Source organism: Cupressus sempervirens, chromosome 8 (assembly GCF_028749045.1).
Source record: "Cupressus sempervirens isolate cs-2001-9-10 chromosome 8, ASM2874904v1, whole genome shotgun sequence".
Classification (NCBI taxonomy): domain Eukaryota; kingdom Viridiplantae; phylum Streptophyta; class Pinopsida; order Cupressales; family Cupressaceae; genus Cupressus; species Cupressus sempervirens.
The window spans coordinates 609,771,721-609,787,368 of NC_143125.1; positions in this window are offsets into that span (position 1 = coordinate 609,771,721).

Consider the following 15,648-nt stretch of genomic DNA (forward strand, 5'->3'; position numbering starts at 1 on the left):
CCTCTTCATCAAATAACTAAGTGATAGTACTTGAATCTTATAAGCAATTGTCCTACTAGAAAATAGCAGGTTTGACATCAATGATAAAATAATGATTCAAACACATAATCTTCTTCAACAATCTTCTTCTTAACAATCCCTTTTTCAATGATCTTTTCAATCAGATTTCAACAATCTCCCTCTTTGGCATTGATGGAAAACCAAATTGATCAACCAATTCAATCGAATGATGAACATCACGAAAAACCAAAATAACTAGACTAAAATACTAAGGAAATACCAAAAATAGAACTTTTATTGCTTCCTCTATAAACAAATTCCATCTTCTAATTAGGTTACAAAACTCTTTCTTAAAACTCCCTCTAAGTTCCTTCTTGTATCTCCCTCTGGTGTGATCTTCTTGGCTTTCTAATCAATGTCTCCCTCTTTGTTTTGACTTGATTCTTCATATCTTTCTCCCTCTCTGATTAGTAGACAATTTAGGAATCACTCCCACTTATCTCTTGCACTTTATTAGTAAAACTCTTCTTTTGATGATGATCAGTTTAAAATACTTTCTTCGTCTTTGACAACAATACCAAATACCTATACCAAAAACTTGTCATCCTTAAAATATGTAGATATAAGATTTTTAGTTTCCTCTATTTCTCCCTCTATCACCTTGGTTGTGACTAATTTTAATTTTTTTAGCTCTGTGATTACTTTAGACAATTCCTAAAGTAATCTATACACTGCATCCATTTTTATTATATAAACATCAACTTGTTTGATGTAGGGCACTCCTTCTATTTTTTAAATAGCCTTTGATAGGGGTATCACCCCTAGTTTACCTCTTAGATACTCATGAGCATCCTTAGGTAATAGTTTTGTGAAGATATCAACAATTTTCTCCTTTGAGTTAAAATATTTCATCTTCACCTTTTTGTCTTGAACTAATTCTCTTACATAATGATACTTGATTGCAAATTTTTTTTTGTCTTTGTGTCCACCACTAGATTCTTTGATATATTGATAGCACTTGTATTATCACAATATAGTATCACTGATCTAAGATTTCTTCCTTCATTCCTTTTAGTAGCTTTTTGATCCATACAATGTTTGTATAGTTTATAGCAGTAGCAATGTATTCTTCTTCAGCAGTAGATTATGAAGTACAACTCGATTTCTTGCTTTTCTGTGTAACTAGTATTTTGCCTAAGAGAAATGCTCCTCCACTAGTTCTCTTTTTGTCATCAATGTTTCCAGCCCAGTCCGCATCAGTGTAGGCTCTTAAGTCAAACCTTTCATTCTTCTTATAGTATAGACCAAACTCTTCTGTTCCATTCAAGTATCTCATTATCCTCTTCAAAGCCATTAAGTAATTCTCCCTGGGATTTTCAGAGAATCTTTCTACTATCCCAAAAGATAATGCAATATTAGGTCTACTATGTACTACATATTTCAATTTTCCAATTATAGACTTGTACAATGTTTGATTCACCTTAGTTGAATCATCATTCTTAGACAACTTGTGTCCTATCACCACAGGTGTACTTATTGGTTTGGAATCCTCTAGTCCAAATGTATTCAATATCTCTTTGACATATTTTGACTAAGTGTTGTATATACCATACTTCATCTGATATACTTGCAATCCCACATATAAAATGATTTCTCTAAACATAGACATTTGAAAATTCTTGCTTCATCTAATTTGCAAAGTCCTTAAATAAAGCATCTTGTCCTTCCAATATGATATCATTAATAAATATTCAGATAGCAAAATACCTTTGCCTTTTTTTGTCTTTATGTATAGATTATTATTATTATCATTCCTTTCAAATCCAATCTTCACAAGATAAGTATGAAGTCTCTCATACCATGCTCTTGGTGCTTGCTTCAATCCATATAGGGCTTTATGCAGTCTACATACCATGTTCTTATTGTTATCATCAAAAAATCCTTTTGGGTGTTCTATGTAGACTTCTTCTTCTAGTATGCCATTCAGAAATGTAGATTTTATATCCATCTAATAAACTTTTAAACCTTTGTATGTAGCATAAGCAAGTAGAGTTCTTATTCCTTCCATTCTTACAACTGAAGCAAATGCCTCTCCATGGTCAATTCCTTCTTCTTGTGCATAACCCTTGCAAAATAATCTTTCTTTGTTACTTGTGACTTCACCTTTCTCATCTAACTTGTTTCTAAATACCCACTTGGTGCCAATCACATTTTTGTCTTCTGGTCTAGGAACTAGACTCCATGTTTTGTTCTTTATCTATTCAATCTGTTCTTCCATGGCCTTGTACCAATCATCATCCTCTAATGCATCTTTTACTATTTTGGGCTCCTTCATGCTTAAAAAACATGATTCACCTCTCAATCTATTTATTGTCATTGGCCTAGCATCTTTGTTTCCAATTATTTGATCAGTAGGATGATGCCTTTAGACATATTTAGATAATCTTGGCTCATCTCTTATTGCTAAATTTTGTCTTTCAACTTCAGAGTCACTATATACATTTCTATTAGGTATCTCAGCATCTCTTTCATGTGTACTAATCTCAGAATTAGAATGTGTATCTTCTTCATTTTGCAACTTGGTATCTGAATGTAGCTTAGTTCCTGAACACAACTCAACATTCACAGGATGTGACTCGACAGTCACTAATACTTGTTGTTGATTTGTAACTTGATTTACAACATCTTCTTTAGTAGGATTCCTTCATAAAAGTATACAAATGATTTCTATTCTTCTGGATCTTACATAGGTTCAACCTCATTTACTTCTGTAAATTCATCAAAGTTTACATTTGCACTTTTGTCAATTTTGTTAGTGTTAGCATTTAAACACTTATAAGCTTTGCTTCTTATGGAGTATCTAAGGAATATACCTTCTTCACATTTTGCATGAAACTTTCCATTCTTAACATCTTTAAGAATGTAACGCTTACTTCCAAATACCTTAAAGTATTTTACATTGGATGCATATCCATACCATAGTTCAAAAGATGTTGAATGAGTATCTTTCTTTATTTACACATGGTTCAAGGTATATACAACATTACTTATAGCTTCTCTCTTGTATTTCAAAGCAACATTCTACTCCATCACAAGTGTTTTGGCATAGTCCATTATAGACATGTTTCTCCTTTTAGCAATTCCATTTTGTGGAGGGGTCATAGGTGCAGATGTTTGTCTTTTGATTCCTCTGTCATTATAGAACATCTCAAACTCATTTGAAGTGAATTATCCTAGTACCTTAAAACTAGTCCTCTTAAGAAGATGGCTCTACTACCAATTTTTGGAATTACTTTAGGATAACTAGAGGGGTGAATCAATTATCCAATGTCTAGATGTATAAATAAAACTTTTTGCACTTCAGTAAACCCATAAAATATTCATAATCATACATGCATTCATTGTGTATTTAATTAAACTTGTATGTTACTGTCAAATCAATTTGTAGAACTGTAAAGCATGAAACACAACACATTCATCAGCACACTTGACACAATGATTTATGTGGAAAGTCAATTTGGAAAAAACCACCAGTAACATGCTACTCCTTTTCACTCTTCTGAAGTGATACCCTATGAAAGGCCAACCCTATTAAAGGTTACAATACACACTATTAAATGTGACCCAATTAAGGGATTTCAATCACCCTATTAAAAGTGAGCCTTGTTAAAGGACTTTAGGCCATTCACTTGGAATGCCACCCTATTAAAGGATTTTCTAATGTCTGTTAGGTCAACCTTAATCCAAAGGATTTACCCTAGACTGATACAATTGTTAGAGAGTAACAATAGAGATTTATCCTGATACAAACTACAATTTCACTTTTAGATTATAGATATCTATTTAGTCCTCAATTATGCTTGTATTTCATGCTTTTTAGCTTTGACATCTTATTCACCCTTCAATCGTTCATCTCCTTAAGCCTTATTGATTAACATGTCATTGTAGACTCTTCTCTTGGGTCACTTGATCAAGCAAAACCCTTAATTCCTTCTCCTTCTTAGCTTCTCACACATGACACCAACCTCTCTCTTGCTTCATGACCAAAAATTCCTATAAATAAGAAATTAGAATATTTTCTCACTCATTATCCATTTTCCAAATTAGGGTTTTTGGATGGATTAAGTAGGATACAATGTATCTACCCTATATCTTGCCTTTTTCTACAAACTTCTCCTAGAATCCATTTGAATTCACCTAAAAATGATTTACATCAAATTTTGTGCCAGTAGCTCATCAATCTTATCTTCCTCCAAGTTTAAAAGTTTCAAGAAAGCAAATTTGTCAACTTAGATTTGGTGAATCTTTGAACTTTATCATAATGCAGAAGCTCACCATTATCAACCTTCTGATACTTGGCACATACTCCATTGCTCGACATCAACTGTAAAATCACTCAACATCAACTAAAGTTTACTAGTTCTTAGCATCCACTAAACTTTACTCAATAGAAACTGACTTGCTCAACATCCACTAGATTCTACTTTTACTTGGCTCCAACTAACTTTCTGCTTAGCTTGCACTAACTTTGCTCGGCACCTACTATCTACTTGGTCAAGCTTGGCAAACAAACTTTATTTAACTTATTCTTCTAGGCTTTCTAAGTGTAGCCAACCATTTTCTAACCTTAAGAAGATCATCAATACATCATGTTGTCACTGTTTTAACTAATCCTTGTACTTCATTTCATAATCATAACTCAACCTTTCCTCTAGGTGCTTTTGTTACATCTTATTGATCAAATCCTCCTCATCAATCAACTAAGTGATAGTACTTGAATCTTATAAGCAATTGTCTTACCAGAAAATAGCAAGTTTGACAACAGTGACAAAATAATGATTGAAACACACAATCTTATTCAACAATCTCTTTTTCAATGATCTTTTCAATCAGATTTCAATAGATAATTTGCTAACAGTGCATACCTATGCATACTTTTTTATATTGAACTATTTGCATCCAATTTTTGTAACTGTAACAAGGTCCTATAGACTCCAACAATTCAACAACTTTGTTATAACTATCCTTTATGTCATCCATGGAAAATAGGCCCAAACCATGTAATGATGATGGAGTTGTGTGACATATCCTCTTGTTAATGCAAAAATTAGTGTTATTTGGAGGCAATTCCTTTGGTACCCATTCTTTCTCAAGATGTGTGTACCTTAAGGGAATCTTGATGTCACCCTTTGTCTCATCATCATAAGAACATGACCCCCTTGAGCAAGGAAAATTGCATGCATTTATTGAATTTTCTTCTAAAATTTTTCCCTCTAGGTTGTCTCTCTTTTGTAGACCTGCTACATGTCTCACTATCCTCTTCTATTCCAGCATTTACCTCACTTGAGGAAGAAAAATCTAGCATATACCTATTTGGTGGTACATGGAGCCCATCAAATGAGAGATATAGTTGAAGGAGCAAAATAGTTTTCTATAAAGTGAGGCTAATATTCATGAAGTTTTCCTAAAGTTAATGTTGAAGGTAAAGAGAAAGCAAACATGAAATAAATTAATACCTCCCGATCTATGTCACTGTGTACAATCCTCATTAAAGGGGTATAGTTTCCTGCATACGTAAATAATTTTTCTTAAGTTAGTTATAGATTACATGATACTTATGCTACAAATTACATAGAGCATAACATGAATAATATGCACACATCGCAAAAAGCATAACATTGTATATTTTTTAATTGGTTAGCTCTACAAAAAAACATATTATAAGTAATTAGAACCCAATACATTTCCATTGATCATGTCATTGATAATCTTCTTCATCCATCTCATCATCATGAACACCATCATTATTGCCATCATCCTCCAAATCATCAAAATGACCATCATCAACATCATGGTCATCACTATGACCATCATCATCATCATTGTCGTTGTCGTCGTTGTCATCACCACCATCACCATCACCACCACCACCACCACCACCACCACCACCATCATCATCATCATCATCATCATCGTCAATGTCATCACCATCATCGTGAACATCTTCACCACCATCATCATCATCATCTCCTTTATCTTCACCATCATTAGTGTCATCATCTCTTCCATCTTTGTCATCATCATCATCTACTTCATCTTCCACTTCTTAAGTTTATGTGGAATGCCAAAGTAAAATACTTTCTCACATTTGCTTGGAAGAACATAAGGCTCATTTTTAGCTAGCTAAAATGACCTTTTATTAATCATTGTAAATCCATTATGGTGTTCAGTAATAGTTCTATTAGGATCATTTTGATTCAGTAGTAGCCTGTACCATTTGACACCAAGTAGAACTTGTTTGAAGGAATTAAAGTTGCACTCAATCATATCATCCAAAATGACATAGTATTTGTTTTTAAATTTTTGACGATGCATGTCGTTTCTAGACAAAATATTTGTGGCCTCAAACACTGTCATTATCCCCAAATCATAAGTTCTCTTAGTCTTGTCCACCTTTTTATACAAAATTTATAGCCATTGTAGTACATAGGTCTATGGTACTTGACCTATTATTTTTCAAACATGAAAAAATTATGCATCCATCCTTGAGTTGATATTAAACAAACGGGTCATGATAGATTAACTTATACGTACCTTTCCACCTCTTAAATCATTTTCTAGATCAATTACAATTGGCATAACATTGGAATCTCAATTACGATGAGCTTCATTAACCAATGAAGCAAAATCATCCCATGTTAATTAGAGACCATTTTGTTGAGATTATTCAATCCATACCATCATCCAATCAAGATTTTTTGCAATATACAAATGAAGTGCATCCCACTCATGAGCAACTATATAAAATAAATAGACCAATTAGAAACAACTTATATTGATGAAGGATAAGAATTAATTAACTAAAATAAATTCTTGTAATTACCTCTCACTTTCCTCAATCTACCTTTCCCCATCAAGTACTCCCCTTCAAATCTATTCACGAAGTTGGGATCCCAAATGTGATCCACATGGATTTTGATAAAAACTTGGGAAGATATTCACTAATGTAAACCATGGTCTAGTAGACCATCTATCCCTCAACCATGGAACCTTCAAGATGTGCTCTCTATTGAACCAAGCCCTTCAAAAATTTCAAGTGCCTCTCAATCATCCAGATTGACCTAGTTGGTACAGGTCCACACAATTCAATCTCCTAAACTAGATGTATGAGGCAGTGTTCTTGTGCATTGAAAAAAGTTGAAGGTAGACACTTTTGCATCTTACACAAAAGTTAAGGAATTTTTTTCTTCCGTTTATTTATGTCTTATTTATCAATTTATTTAGATGAAAACCACCTAGAATATATTCAGCATGTAAAAATATATTAATGAGACTAAGAACACTTCTAACCTCATGTAATTTCCAAGATCATATATAATGTGTTTGACAGTCATGTTTTTGAAGATGTGTGGAAGAGATAGAAGTAAAACATACTAAAATAATGATAAAATGATCTTTTCAATATATTATAAAATAAAACAATCAAAAGTACATGATGTTTTACAATTTTTTTGTAAATAGAGAAGAACATGACTTACCTTGCCGAAGGTATGCCAATCATGCATTTTCAACCCTGACCCAAAATCACATTTCTCTAATATGAGATTGCTTATGTTTACAACAAATCCTATGGGAAATCTAGTTTTTTTTATGGCTTCATATATGGCATCACTTTGTTGTTTCATCAATAACCAAGGAATGATGCTTGTATTAATCTAGTTTCCATTGCTATTTGATTCAACAAAAAAGTTCAATGCATGATTGGATTCATCAATATCATTGTAAATTTTGACCAATTTTTATTTGTCACACCTTCCATTCAATATTTTCCATAGTATCTCTATTACATTTTTTCCAATATGCGTATCATCAAACAAATGCATGACTAGGAGGTGCTCATAGTATGACAACCTACTAAATTGTGTAGGATATCTTTTAAGTCCTTTTGGAAGTTTCTCATTGATGCCTCAAGATGACCTTCACAAACATCAATTATATATTTAGTAAACAAAAGAAAATATCCAAATTTAAATTTCATAAGAAAACCTGCATTAGATGAAATGATAGTATCTTTACGATTCATTCTATTGTATTCCAACTTCCACATACGAGGTGTCATTCTTCATGGCTTTGATGTTGTCTCTTCTTTCCCATTGAAAAGATGTTTTTTGGTAATTTGATACTTATGAATTTTGTGGAGAAAGTGTCTATGCTCATTGAACACCTATTTTCCTAAACCTTTTGAATGGAAATATTTCATCTTTGGACCAAAAATTAGACATGAAAATTTTCCCTTTGTTTGAATACCTACAAGATCGTGTATAATTGGATGACATGTGAACTATAAGATTCATATTTACAATTATCACATGCAACGTAAACATACAAAAAAAAATATGTGTTAACAGTTTTACATACCACAAAAATGTGTTAGTCCAGGGGCATCATGTATTGTCCATACAAGCATTGCATGGAATTGAATTTGCCTTTCACCAATTGGTCTAGACATGTCGTACATAGTGTACCCATTCCATAACTCCAACAACTCATCAATCAAGGGCTCAATATATACATTCAAATCCTTCACTTGGTACTTACCTACTTGAATGAACATAAACAAAACATAATTATTACAACCATTTCGATACTATGTTTATAAATTGATTTAGATTACTATTAAATGGAAAAATACCTAGTACAATCATTGCAAATATTATGTGCTCCCTCTTTACAGACATCCAAGGAGGAATGTTATTGTTAATAACAAAAATAGGTCTCCAAATGGATTGACATTGTCTGCTACCAATTCAAATTACAAAGTTCTTCTTTAAATACTAGCCTCCTATCTTCTATGTCCTTAAATGTAGAACCATCTACAAACATTCACATAACGTCATCTTGACTTCTATTGCATGCATGATAATCCATAAATTGTGCCAAGCTAGTACACCTAAATAATTATTGCAGAGATGGAATAATGGAAATGTACTGCAGAACCTTGTGAGGAACCTTTTTCATTATTTGATCTAATTGATATCTACTAATGTGAAAATCAGGGCATTATGTTGCAAATTCATTTTGTTTATGATATAGTATATGATAATTGGGACATGCATGTGGGTGAATGCACCAAGCTGAGGTGCCAAAAAGATGACACTTTTTTTCTTCAAAATTTCCAATAGCATGCACACATTATGGCCTGCGCATAGGGTTGTTGAGCCCAGGCCATAGCGTGTGTGTGCTATGGAAAAATGGAATTCTTAATAGCACTTGCGCACTATAGTGTGTGCGCACTATTGGAAATCATACCATTCTCTCCCTCCCCCTTCTCTCTCATTATATACATCCTATCCCACATACTCTTTGAACCCCCGTCTCTCTCTCTCTCTCTCTCTCTCTCTCTCTCTCTCTCTCTGTATATATATATATATATATATATATCCATTCCTCTCTCTACCCCATCCTCTCTCTCTCTCTCTCTCTCTCCCTCTCTCTCCCTCTCTCTCCCCCTTCCTTTCTCACCCCCTAATCTATGTCCCTCTCTCTCTTTCTATACATCATATCCCATATACTCTTTGAACCCCCATCCTCTACTCCCTATCAATATCTCCCTCTCTCTCTCTCTCTCTCTCTCTCTCTCTCTCTCTCTCTCTCTCTCTCTCCTATCTACTACTCCCTCTCTCTCCCTCTCCCTCCTCTCTCTCTCTCCCCCTCTCCCTCTCTCTCCCTCCCCCTCCCTCCCTCCCTCCCTCCCTCCCTCCCTCTCCCTCTCTCTCTCTCTCTCTCTCTCTCTCTCTCTCTCTCTCACCCCCTCCCCCTCCCCCTCCCTCCCTCCCTCCCCCTCTCCCATCCCCTACTCTATGTCCCTCTCTCTCTATATGAATCCTATCTCACGTACACTTTGAACTCCCATCCCCTACTCTCTCTCTCTCTCTCTCTCTCTCTCTCTCTCTCTCTCTCTCTCCATTTCTCCCTCCCTCTCTCGCTACCTCATCCTATGTCTCTTTCTCCCATCCTCTCTCTTTCTTTGCATCCTATCTCGTACTCTTTCCCTCATCCTCTCTCTCTCTCTCTCTCTCTCTCTCTCTCTCTCTCTCTCTCTCTCTCTCTCTATGTCCCTCTCTCTCTTTCTATGCATCCTATCCCATGTACTCTTTGAACCCCCATCCTCTACTCGCTATCAATCTTCCCGCCCCCCCCCTCTCTCTCTCCCTCACTCTCGTGCCTCTCTATCTCTCTATACCAATCCCAATCCCACCCTCTCACATCCCCTTTTGTGTGTCCCTCTCTCTCTTTCTATGCATTGTATCCCATGTACACTTTGATTCTCTCTCTCTCTCTCTCTCTGTCTCTCTCTCTCTCTCTCCCCCCCCCCCCTCTCTCTCTCTCTCTCTACCTCCCTCCCTCCCTCCCTCCCTCCCTCCCTCCCCCCCTCTCTCTATCTCCCCCTCCCTCTCCCTCTCTCCCCTTCCCTCTCTCATCTCTCTATCTCCCTATTCCAATCCAAATCCCACCCTCTCACATCACCTACTATGTGTCCCTCTCTCTATTTCTATGTATTGTATCCCATGTACCCTTTGATCCCTCATCCTCTACTCCCTATCAATCCCCCCCTCTCTCTCTCACTACCATCCCCTACTCTGTGTCCCTTTCTCTTTTATGCATCCTATTCCATGTTCTCTTTGAACCCCCATCCTCTACCGCCTCTCTCTCTCTCTCTCTCTTTTCTCTCTCTCTCTCTCTCTCTCTCTCTCTCTCTCTCTCTCTCTCTCTCTCTCTCCATTTATCCCTCCCTCTCTTCCTACCCCATCCTCTCTCTCTCTCTCTCCCTCCCTCCCTCCCTCCCTACTCTCTATATGTCTATTTATCTTTCTCTCTATACTCTCTCTCCATCTCTATTTATCTCTCTTTCTCTCTCTCTACATCCTATTCTATCATCTTTCCCCATTCCCTTATCTCTTTTTATTCTTCTATGTCACTCTACATCATATCCCCTACTCTCTCCCCATCTTCTACTCTCTCTCTCAATCTTTACCCTCGCTCCCTCTCTACCTCTCTCCTTATCCATCCTCTCTATTAAAATTAAAGGCTTAAATAGTGCGTACACACTATAGCATGTGCACACTATAGTGTGTATGCACTATCTAAGCCTTCAATTTAATTAAGGTTTAAATAGAAGACACACACTATAGCCCATACACGCTATTTAAGCCTTCAAATGTGCACATATTTCGCATATGGTTTATTTGTGGCTTTAAACATACATATTAATTTAATGCTAAAGTTTAACTATTAAAAAATTGAATATTCACTTCACACATAGACCTTTCTCAAATAGACATGTCACATATATCTCATTTACAAATAAAAAATAAATAAATTTAGGTAATAAAAAATCAACACAAACACTAGGCTGAAAAAATGGTCATAGCTCCCAGGTACTTTTTTAATTAATCAACAACTTCTATTTATTTACAAATATATTGATGGATTTCAATAATTGATTCAATGTTGTAATTAAAATTTAAAAAAAACAACAAACAAACAAAAAAACAAACAAACTTTGTATTGAGACTCAAACATTTGAAAAACTTTAGAACACTCTGAATTATAAATGTTACTCTACAAACATGACAAATATGTTGAACACTTAATCATTTTATAATTGTTCGCTCGAAAAACAAACAAAATTGAATGAGGTATATAATCTAAATTTATTAAATTATATAATCTATAATAGCTTAAAAACTAGTCAAAACTACTTTTACTACAATTACAAATGAGCAATAATTTCATAGGCACACAAAAAGGTTAACTAAAAAAGCCTATAAATTAAAATCAATTATTTATTATAGAAAAATATTCTTCTACATAAAAGAATGAAATGGAATTTTGAAATTGAGATCTGTTGACCGGTTATAAAATTCTTTAAATTTTATAAGCCTCTGTTAATTTTTAAAACTTGCCTAGTTTTAAACATCAAATTGGCCATTCTATCTTTGAAATTTGTGAGTCTTTAAGCCTCTGTGTCTCCGGCTCATTCTCAGCTCCGCACAGCACTTGAGATCATCGAAATCCAGCTTCTGAGCCTCAAGATATTAAAGGTTAATGATTGCCTTCAAAAACGTGCATTTCTTAACCTTTAACTTTTTAAAAGGTTAATGATTGCCATCAAAAACGTGTTTTTCCTAACCTCCAAGTAATAGGTTAATGTTAACCACTAAAAATACGTTTTTCTTAACCTCCAAAGGAAAGGTTAATGATAACATCCAAAAACGTGTTTCTCCTAACCTTTAAAAGGGTTAACGATAGCCATTAAAAATGCATTCTTATTAACCTCTATAAGGTAGTTATTAACCTGTTCAAAACTCTTTCATAAAAACTCAAATATGTACATGAAGGCGATTGGCAATAACAATGGAAATGAATCAAGTGAAGTTCCTAAAAATTCATCATGTGCAGTAAGAGATGTTTTAATTTGAATAAGCATTGCTGAAACTTCTTAAAGGCTCAAATCACGTTTTCCTGCCAGATACCAGCCTGGCTCTCCTCGGCCTCTACTAAATCTTAGTGCTGAAGTATTTCGAGTACAGTAGATGCTGCATTCCTTACCAAACTAAACCTATTGTTTGATCCTTATGAAAACTCTCTCAATTGTCTACTAGCGAGCTATCTATCCTCAGCTCTAATGTGCAATAGCAAAACTTCTCACAGCAAGACTTTTTAGAAGAGAATCCGAGCAGAATGTTGGGATTACTTGGGGTTGTATGAGATGTTGTCTGAGAAAGTGAAGTTACACACATATATTGCTGCGGAGCTCAGAGACAAACCTCCATGAAAAGAAGCCGGACCATTAATACCGCTCAACAGCAATACATACTCACCCATGGACTTTGGGCATTTTCCAACCTGTAATTCTTAATGCGCATACATCAAGAACGTGCTCTTCAGCCCCATGTGCAAAGTGATTCATTTCTACTATGTAACATGTAATGGAAAGCGTAGGAGATAAATGAAATTAAGCCTGACTTGTTTGCCGAAATGCAATATTAGAAAATGGACGAAATCTCATGTAACTAGCAATGTGATCGAAGGATTTTCATCGAGGACCTTATGAAAGCCTTATGCGAACTCCAAAATGTAGTCGTTCCCAGTCGGATGCAAGGTAAGGCAGCATTGTCAATACACACCAAGTGTTTGACATATTGTCTCAACAAAGATGTGGTTTCATAGAATACAATAATTGCCGAGACAATGGAGGATTTAGGGTCTTCTAAAAGCATGGAGAAGGTTGAGGATTCCAAGAAGAAATATGAGAATTTGAGATCGGATGTGCGAGAGAATGGCGGTGTTCTGCATCAGAATGGCGAGATTCAGAATAATTCGGAGGAGGATTTTCAGGGCGGGGAGACAAATAGCTAGGGCAACGAAAAGAAAAATGGATATGATAACAAGAGGCAAATGAAGGAGTTGGCAGACATTCTTTCAAATTGAATCCTATGGTGGAGGAATTCGTTCTGCATTCACTCGCGAATGGTGGCTCTGGGCCCAAGAAAAATGGGGGGAGCAACGGAAATGTACGGAGAAGGAATGGCTACAATCAGGCTAGAAGGAAAACAAACTCCAGAATAAGCAGAGCACAGCGGGAAGAGAGTATTAGGAAAACAGTCTATGTCTCAGATATTGATCAGCTGGTAACTGAAGAGCGACTTGCAGCAGGAGCCTAACATAAAAATGTTCTCTTTTATGCTCCACACTACCACCAAAACTTATTATTCAAATGGCTAAGAGATTCTCACGAGACTCATGACAAAGCTATTCCATTATCCATAGATGTCACTGCAATGGGTTTCCATGATCTTCTAATAAGATGAATCATTTTAACAGAGACTGAGAAATAAGACAGCCAAGAATTCTCCAATTGTTAGGTGAAAATTAAGTTCATGAAACATATCACAGGAAGAGAGGATTATTTCAGCACACTCATACACACCACATGCTCGTGATCTCTTCATGAGGAGGATATACATTCATTAATAAAGTAATGTAACTTGAATGAATCATCCAGATATCAAAAGGAGATCAGCAAAGATTACTTATTCAGTCTTCCTCTTAGAAGGTGTGAGGTCAAAGTATCAAGTCATTCAAGGTTAATTTTGTGGAGGTTAATTAACCTCACCCAAATCACATATTTGGGAGGTAGTTATTAACCACAGAAGGATAGTTATTAACCTCTTTGTCTATATAAGGGCTCTTTTGGGCTTTGTAAAGGGACTTTTTTTGGTTGGAAAAATAAGGGAACACTATGCTGAAATTTTGATCTAGGGATAAATTTTGGAAAGTATGTACACTTTTTATCTCTGAATTGAAAAATCTCTATTGCTTTCTTGGTGCAAGGAAATGAAATGAGATGTGCTTTGGGTTTCTTATTTTAAAATCAAAATTGTTATATGTTGTAGTAGACATTCTCATGGTGCTATGCGAGTGTTTACAAATGATAATGAATGTGCTTAATAATACTGGTTGCTTTCAAGCGTAGCTCTTGAGCACCTCTGTTATTGATTTTGTTTACCGAAGAAGGTTGTGAGGGCGTGTGGTGCATTCGTCTTCCATGACTTTCTCCTGAACTTTGAAGTTTTAGATTCTTTAATCGAAAAACCCTTTAAAAATTATATCATACGAGGGAGCTGCCCCTCAAAATGAAGAGGAAGGCCGCATACCAAGGGCCTATCCAACTGTTGTGAATGGTTTGCCACACACTATGTTGGGCAATTCTTCTGTGACAAATCTGTTTACCAACAGATTTTTGGTGACTCCACTGGGGAGACTGAACAGAAAGATTGACAGTCGCCTACGATGAAGTACAATGGTGCTTCCACATGAGAACATTTTTCCTGTTCTCCAACCGAACCTTGGATTTCAAGACAACCAGGAAGATATCATCTCAAACTTGAACATTCTTGCCTGGAGGTGTAGATGAAGTATACAAGAATATCATCAAGTTAATCGAGTTCTTGAAGAAGAAGAGGAGTTCGGAGAAATCTTGCGAAGAGCCCCTATTGGTCAGGACGTTATAGTTATTGAAAGAATAGCGGTCATTCCAAGAAGAAACAGACAGAATCTTGGTCATATTCAAGGGCAAATAAATAATAACAACTAAGTTGGCTGATAAACCATACACTCAGGTTGATAGACAAAAGGGTTTGGTAGACGAAGACTTTGAAGCCCTCCGAAAGTTAGATTTTAAGCCAATTACTCCTAAGAGGAAGAGAAAGGTCAAGTCTGTTAGTAGGTCTTCTTCTCCAACTAAGGCTACTGTTTCCCCTACGGCCTTTCAAGCTTTGCTTTTGCCAGGGACTATTGTACCTTCAGCTATAAATTTATAGCCCTTGAATATCATTCTTCCGACCATGGCACATCAAGCACCGCAGCCACCAGTCCCATGGGGAGCTGCTATTGGCCCTCTCAATTTAGGAAACCAACTACATGACATGCCCGTTGGTTCTCAAAAAATTCTTCCCAAGTTTTCTGGTGACGGAAAAGTCACTACCGATCATCATATAAGTGCATTCTTTACAGCAAGCGGTGTTCTTGCAATCCAATATGAAGATGTTTCTATCCGTCTTTTTGTTGAAACACTTACCGAAG